The 6207-nt window shown below is 45.9% G+C and overlaps 1 long non-coding RNA gene across 2 annotated transcripts in view; it reads left to right on the forward strand.

The window, feature by feature from the left end:
- Positions 1 to 5248, forward strand: part of LOC138989454 (uncharacterized) — a 30509-nt gene extending 25261 nt beyond the window's left edge. For both annotated transcript variants that reach the window (XR_011465757.1, XR_011465758.1), the window contains exon 3: positions 2963 to 5248. This is a non-coding gene — a long non-coding RNA (uncharacterized lncRNA). The remainder of the gene's footprint in view (positions 1 to 2962) is intronic.
- Positions 5249 to 6207: the final 959 nt, after the last annotated feature.

Below are 6207 nucleotides of genomic sequence, written 5' to 3' on the forward strand. Positions count from 1 at the left end.
GTTAAGGTCCTTTGAGCATGACCTGCTCCTTCTTATTTGGAGCCCTGCAATAAATACTCTTGAACACTAGTTTACTTAGGGCTTCCCTGGTGGCTCAGATGGTAAAGAATCAGCCTGCAATGCAGGAGACCTGGGTTCGATCCCTGGGTTGGGAAGATCCCCTGGGGGAGGGCATGGCAACCCACTCCAGTATTCTTGCCTAGAGAATCCCGTGGATAGAGGAGCCTGGCAGTCTACAGTCCATGGGGCCGCAAAGAGTCGGACACGAGTGCACAACTAAACATAACAAACATAATAAATGCTCTGGACTTCCCAGGCGGCTCAGTGATAAAGAAACCAGCTGCAAAATGGGAAACACAGATTCAATCCCTGGGTGGAGAAGATTCCCTGGAGAAGCAAATGGCAACCCACTCCAGTATTCTTGCCTGGGAAACCCCATGGACAGAGAAGCCTGGTGGGCTACAATCCATGGGGTCGCAAAAGAGTTGGACACGACTTAGTGACTGAACAACAATGACGACAGTAGATTCTCCGCTTTTCTTTACCACTACCTGGTGTCAGTAGATTGGCTTTCCTGCACGTGAGTGAGAGGACCCAAGGTCGGATCCAGAGTGCCCCCAAGTAGGCACCTGGTTCTTAAAGCCATGAACTGTGTCTGTGACTGTGGATCATCTTTGGTGTTCTCCACCACCCTCCTCATATACCATATTGTTCTGCAAATTGTTGGTAGTTTATATTGGCCACGCTGCACAGCATGTGGCATCTTAGTTCTCTGACTAGGGATTGAACCTGTGCCCCCTGCAATGGAAGCGTGGCATCTTAACCACTGGACCACCAGGGAAGTCTCATTGACAGATTTTGTAAAGCTCTCCACTGAGTTCTATTACCATATATAGACTTAATATATATTTATTATATTACTATTACTAGTAGTAATATTACTATTACTAATAGACTTACTGGAGAAGGGAAAGGCTACCCACTCCAGTATTCTGGCCTAGAGAATTCCATGGACTGTATCATCCATAGGGTCACAAAGAGTTGAACACTACTGAGCGACTTTCACTTCCCTTCACTTCCACTTCCTTCACAATTATCTTGCTATTATATAATCAGTTGCATTTCTAAAAATTCTTAATGGTGTTATTATAAAATAATTATGTGTTTCTTGAAACAAATGCAAAAGGTACAGAAAGGTGTAAAGAAAATAAAATCAATCATAATTGTACCATATAACAACAAGCATGGTTCACAGCTTCACATTTAACCTGGACTCAGAGATATTTTTCTGCACAAGAGTGGATTTACTAGTGCACAGTTAATAACTTGGTTTTTTTCACCCAATTATTATCTAGAGATTTCATGTCATTAAGTATAGATCAACGTCATCATCTTTAATGATATTATGTATGGGCTGTAATTTCAACCCCTATTGTTGAACATTTAGGGTATGGCCATATTTTCTTTATTATATGTTAAAGTTTAGTGGATATCTTTGCATATACTTTTAGGGAAAGATCGCTGGGAGTGGAATTATTGTGACTACAGTTTAAACCCTGATTATATCCTAAATTGTTAAAAGACATTGAACACATGGACATATGTCTAGTTTCCCCACCTTGACCATAACTTCTAGAATAGAAGGCTTGTATGCCTAGGTGTCCTTTACAAATCCTAGCACAGCCCTGGGGACTGGCAGTGGTTTTGGCTGCAAGTTATGGAAACCAGCATAAGAGTAGTTTACATCAAAAAGCTGCTTAGTTAGCTCACATAATTAAGAAGTCTGGGTGTAGACAGCTAGGGGTTGCTGTAGCAGGTGGGTAGTGTCACCAGGGACCTGGGCTTCTTTCCCCCTCCATTTCAGCACACCCCAAGGACGCTATGTCCTTGGGCTTGCATCTGACCATGGAGGATGCCTGCCTCATCACCAGGCGTGCTATCTTCCCACACTCTCATCCAGAGAGGAAAATATTTCCCAAAAGCCGCTCATGGAGAATTCCCCTTCTCCCTTTTGGCCCAGAACTGGTTACAAGGTTTCTTCCAGCTGCCAAGGAGACTGGAGAGGTGAGTCTTTGGTGTTTCCAGCTCCTCCTGTGAGAGGAGGAAGTCAGGAAAAGGCTGTTGGGTGGGTCACCAACAAACAGAGCCCAGTGCCAGGGCTCACATCTGCCCTGAGCTGGTATCTAGATCATCTCCTTTCTCCCTTCCTCTTAGTCTCCTGTGAAGAACTAATTCGTGTGGTGTCACAGTAGCTGTGGCACCCTCTGGGACAGTGTTCTTGGGACTGCCTGGGACTGACAAAGACTCTTGAGTCAGGCTCCTCTGAGCCCACTTCATGACTATGCCCTAACCTCAGCCTGTCCTTGCTGGGCTTGCATCAGCCCAGTTGCAGTAGCAAGAATCCTGCTAAGTAGGTTTAGGGAGATTCCCCCACCCTTGATAGCTGATCACTCTGGCTGTCTTGAGCAAGAATCCTGTTGATTTAGCAAGAATGCCCCACTCATGATGTCTCCTCTTAATGATTTCCCATCCACTGATATCCCGTCCCTCTCCTGGCTCCTTGGCTATAAATCCTCACTTGTTCTTGTGTTGGGAGTTGGGCCTGATCTCTCTACCCTACTGCAATAGTCTTGACACCTACTATGATGGTCCTAAATAAAACCTTCCTTCTCATTTCAATAAGTGTCAGAATTATTTTTTTCTATAACAGTTATGCTACCCTGACTTCTTCCCACCTGAGCATTTGATGGGGCTTTTTACTTGTTCTTGTGGGGGTCCTCCAAGAGAAACTCAGGCCCCATAATGGCCTGGGGCTGTGGAAGGTGGCACCACGGATTCTCAGGGATTGAGAAAGACTTGGATCGCTTCCAGTTTTAAAGGCTCCCTGTGAATTAAAATACAAAGAGCAGAACCCTAACAACATTATAAAATTTGATTTATTTTAAATGTTTGCCTTCAACAGATTAGTCCATTAATACAAAGGAAACACCGCAGTGGAACTGGCTGGGATGATCATTGAATTGGTGAACAATATTGACTCTTGGCGCACTGCATCTGGGGTGATCAGAATGAAGGCAAGCTTCAGGTTGAAGGTTGAGCATCATCTCCTTAAAATGCAGGTCTGTGCTTCTCAGTATTTCATTTGGAGGTCTTTGTGAATCTAAATTTGAGTGACTACATGCATGAGAGACCCCAGAAACAGCCCTCCAGAGAGCCCTGTGATCCCCTCAAAGGACGCAAGGCCTCAGATGCCACAATTTCACAATTAGCCCCTTGTTTCATTTCTTCCTGTCTGATTTCTCCTTCCTCTCCAGTCCCTGCGTCCCTCCTCTCCCAAACCCTCCATTCTCTTTTGATCCTTTCTTCCCCTCCCCTTCCTTCCTCCTTTTGAAAGTTTGGTCCTCTTGGGCTTTGGGAAGGACTGGAATCTGGGATCTGACTGGGAGGCTGGCAAGGAAGAGGGGAGCGTGCACCTGTGGGGTCACACAGGGGTCGCATCCGCTCCTGCCTGGGAAGGCGGAACTGAGGCTGGTGTGTGCTTCCCTGCCCTGGGGGGTGGGGGGTGGGGGTGGGGCAGACCTCCCCCCATCCCCTCTGCTTCAAGTTCCTGGATGTGGTTGTTGTTGTTTAATCGCTAAGTCTTGTCCGACTCTTCGCGACCCCATGGACTGCAGCATGACAGGCTCCTCTGTCCTTCGCTCTCTCCTGGAGTTTGCTCAGATTCATGTCCGTTGAGTCAGTGATGCTGCTCTAGCGGGATGTGGTGACACCCAGCAGACACTGACATGATAAAAGGATCAACAGCGTCCACCACCCCAGCATCATTTCTCCAGGATTGCTCTTTGTCGAGGAGTTCCTTAACCACCTCCAGGCGGGAAGCATCTTTTTCTTTTTCCTATGACCAGAGTGTATTGGAGGGTGGGTGGCCTCTATTTCTGCAGTGGCCACTACCCCTAGTGCTGATCAGGAGTTTGATTAGTTGAGGCCGAGAGCAAAGAGACACGGTCCTCGTGTCCTCGATTTGGGGTGAAATCCTGGAACTCCTTGGCTCTGAGTGTCTGTCCTTCTGCAGCACCAACTTCCCTACCCCATTTTTTAAAAAATCTCAGAGTCTTAATGGAGGCAAGACCCTAATAGTGTGGGGCATCTGGTCCTCGTTATTGGCCCCCCAGGTCACTCCGGAGCTGCCTGTCAGTCTCATCCACATGGCCCTGGGGAGGAGGGGGATTCTCTGCTGCTTTGCCTCCCAGAAACTCGGAGCCCCCCGGGGCCCTGTCTACACAGGCACTCCCTCCCGGGGCTCTGCTGTGGGCATCCTGGGGGGCTGTGCCCCAGACCAGGGCGCAGACACCCCCTTGCTTTCTCCTCCGACACCAACCCAGGCAGAGCCTTTCCTGGACTTTTCAGTCATTGCCTACAGTCTTCTCTGTTCTTCCCAAGTGTTTAGACTTCGGGGGTTGGAAGTGGAAGTGCTCACAGGCAGGTCTTAGCTTCTTCCCCTGTCACTCCTTTCTTGAAAAGAAAAGAACAAAGAATTCAGGATTTGCCTAAAAGAGGAGGGAATAAATATCTCAAAAATGTGACCCCGCTTCTGAGCACTCGCCACACACGACAGATCCCGGCCTGCAGGAGGTGGTTGTTGAAAAACGAATGAGTGAGAGAACGAATGGAAGCTGGGCGCCTGGCCTAGAGCTGCAGCTTGGAATGCACATCCCAGCCCCTGGCTGACCTGTTCCTGTGTGTCCCAGTGACCTCATCCATAAAGGAAGGATGCGATTAAATCATCTCCTGGATTCCTTCCAGCCCCCTAAACTCTAGATTTGGTGTCCACACAGGAAAAAAAAATGCCATCATTCCCCTGACCTTGACCAGGGCAGAAAGTTTCCTGAGTAATTCAGGCTCATGCACACAATTGCCTCCAAATATTTTTCCCTTCTCTCAAATGCCATCTCCTCGAAATCATCAAAACAAGCTGTTGAGAGGGCAACATTGTAAGTTTGTTGCTTACAGTGATGTGGAGAACCACACCCAGAGCAGGAGGACCAAGCTGGGGGATTTACTGAGACTTTGAAGACTGGCTTTAGGTGACTCTTTCAATGTAGAGGGCCCATGTTTGATCAGGATTGCTAAGAACTGTGATTTAATATTTGTGCCGACTAAAAAAGATGCACAACGTGAGAGTTGCGGGTTAAGTTTTATTTGGAGTGATTTCTCAGAGCTGTCACTATGGTAATTTTCAAACCAAGCTAAAAACCAATACAAATATAAATGAATATATGTTACTAATAATAAATATAAATGAATATATGAATATATGTCTTTAGCTCATTATTAATGAGAGCTGGTGAAATGTCACAACTTGTTCAAATGAGAAGTCAAACGCAAACATGTATGGAGTAAAGGAATGTTGAAATATGTTTACAAATAGATGGAAATTAGCTTTTTTCTTCTGGGGAATTGAGAGGGAAGTCAATTGAACTTCCATAGGGCAGATTTTATTTATATGTCCATAAACAAGAGTTATTTGCATTGCTATCACTTATCTCCAATTTACAGAGTTGTAAAATAGCTCAGAGGCCATGAAAGAGTCCCCATAGCATCACAGTCAGGTCACCTGGAAGAGTGTGCTCTAAACGATACATAGTTTTCCCCTGAAGCACGTTTTTTTTTTTTTTTTTTTTTTTCCTACACAATATTTATAAAGCACTTAATACTTGCAAGAAGTGGTTGAATACACTGGAATGGATAGTCTGCTTGGGGACTCAAGGCACAAAAACCTGAGCTATTTCTTTCCATCATTCTGATCTGTGACGTGTTGACTATAGTTCCTCCAAGTGCCACACAATATTTACAAATTGGGCTCCATCATAAGGTTTCCCCTGGGGAAGAACAAAAGGTTCCACTGCTCTAAAAAAAAAAGTTTGAAAACATGGACCCTTGTCCAATGACTGCACTTTTATCAAAGAGAAAGTTAAGGTTTGGAGAGCGGAAGTGACCTGCTCTAGGGCACAGAACTTGTTAACAGACCTTCGGTTGGAAGATGGGGTTTGAGGATCAAGAAGTGTTCCTTTTGGCATTAGTCGGTGACACAAAGAACTCTCCTGGAAGGAAGGACTTAGGGAACAGGCTGTGACAGATGGTTTTCATCTCCTGTGCCCTTGGATGCTGGGAGCTTCAAGCAAACTTGCAACCTGTGTTAAATATCAT

This window comes from Bos mutus, chromosome 10, assembly GCF_027580195.1.
Source record: "Bos mutus isolate GX-2022 chromosome 10, NWIPB_WYAK_1.1, whole genome shotgun sequence".
In the NCBI taxonomy this organism is placed as follows: Eukaryota; Metazoa; Chordata; class Mammalia; order Artiodactyla; family Bovidae; genus Bos; species Bos mutus.